The sequence below is a fragment of the Ipomoea nil genome, unplaced genomic scaffold (assembly GCF_001879475.1).
Source record: "Ipomoea nil cultivar Tokyo-kokei standard unplaced genomic scaffold, Asagao_1.1 scaffold2792, whole genome shotgun sequence".
Lineage (NCBI taxonomy): Eukaryota > Viridiplantae > Streptophyta > Magnoliopsida > Solanales > Convolvulaceae > Ipomoea > Ipomoea nil.
Window position 1 is genome coordinate 2,273,699 of NW_017619220.1, and position 1,880 is coordinate 2,275,578.

Sequence of the window (1,880 nt, forward strand, 5' to 3'; positions counted from 1 at the left end):
AGAAAAAATGAGTGATTTGACCAACGATGTTTTTGACAATCAATAAAATAATAGTATGTTTTTTTTTTTTAAATTGTAATATCGTAATGTTTCCTACAATATTTTCTGTATTTGATTTCAAAGTAATTATTAAATTTTAGATCAATTTGCCTTATGTAAGATATTGTATGACATCTATACATGCTTTCGTCTTTTGTTTTTCTTCTTTTTTATGTATCTTTTTTTTAATACCTAATAATTATCATAAATGATTATTAATAATTGTAAATTTATTTTAGGCAATTATATTAATAATTCATTTTTTTTTGAAAGGATTAATAATCCATTATTAAAGCAAGTATAATTTATTTTGTACTATAGACATATTATTTTTAATAATTTTGATTTAAACTATTCAAGTTTCTATGTTTTTCATATACAAAGCTATAATTGTAAATTCATAATTGTAATACTTTCGTAATAATATTGAATAAATATTAACCATATGTTTAGATTTAATAATATATTATATTAAAAGAATTATATATTAATCTAATATAGTGATGGCTAATACGGGCAAATCATATATAAGCATAATCTAATATAGGAAAATATTCATTATTAACCATATATAACTTAGGGAATAACTGAACTTATTGAAACTTTATTATTTAAAATTTCACCTTTAATATAAATATATATATTTTTAATATATGAAATTTATAAGATTTTACTTAATGTGAATCTATATATTTTAAATAATTTCAATTTAATAATATTATACCTTAATTATAAAAAATAATACCTAATAATTTTAGTATTACATGGCATAAAATAATTACCATAAATAATGTTTAATAATTGACAATACGTATTACACAATAAAAATTAATAGTTAATTATTAAGTCAATTATAAAATCTTTTGTACTGTGGACACATTATTTTAAATTATTTCAATTTAACAATATTATAACTTAGGGAAAATTGTAAAAAAATGTCTCTCTATAATATGTCAATTACCAATGTCACTCCTGAATTATGAGTGGTGTAAATGTTGCCCCTCAATTATCAAAACGGTGTACATATAGCCCCTCCCGTAACAGACATGTGGTTCCCCGTTAGTGTACGACACTGTTAAGTCGGAGTAAATATGTAATTTAGTTGTTTTTTTCCTCCCTCGATTCGAAGTACCAGCGATGGACAGTGGTGGGGAACCACAGGTCCGTTACGGGAGGGGCTATATATGCACCATTTTGATAATTGAGGGGAAACATTTACACCACTCATAATTCAGGGGTGGCATTGATAATTGAGGGGAAACATTTACACCACTCATATATTTACTTTGCTATATTATGATTTATTGGCATCCTTGAGTGATTGAATGCATTATCTTGTGATTATGCCTTGATAGAGCTTGTATTCAGGATTTGTTAATGCTATTCTTTGAGCTATTCCATGTATTCAAGTCCCTATTATGGTTGATGTGAGTTTTGATGTGTTTGGACTTGAAATTGTGTATTATTGTTAAATTCCCAAAGTGGGAAAACTCGCCACAATAGAGATACCAGTGGGTACCCGGTGGGTGGTGGAATACTCACCCAAGCACCCGCTGGAACCAGCGTGATTCCCAGCGGGAGGACTGGCGGATGGTCGTCCACCCGGGGTTCCACCCGCTGGAACATTGGCGTGCTCCGGCGGGGGGCCGGCAAGTGGTCATCCACCCGCTAGTATGCGGCGTGCGGTGATTTGTTGGCCTCCGTTTGGTCGATCCCCGTGTACGCGAGTGTCTTCATTGATGTCACGTAAGTCTAGAACGATGTCCTAAGTACCGTAATAGGAATTGCGAGTCTTAAATTATGTATGTGGTCCAACTTTGTAATTCGTTGGATTAAAGTCA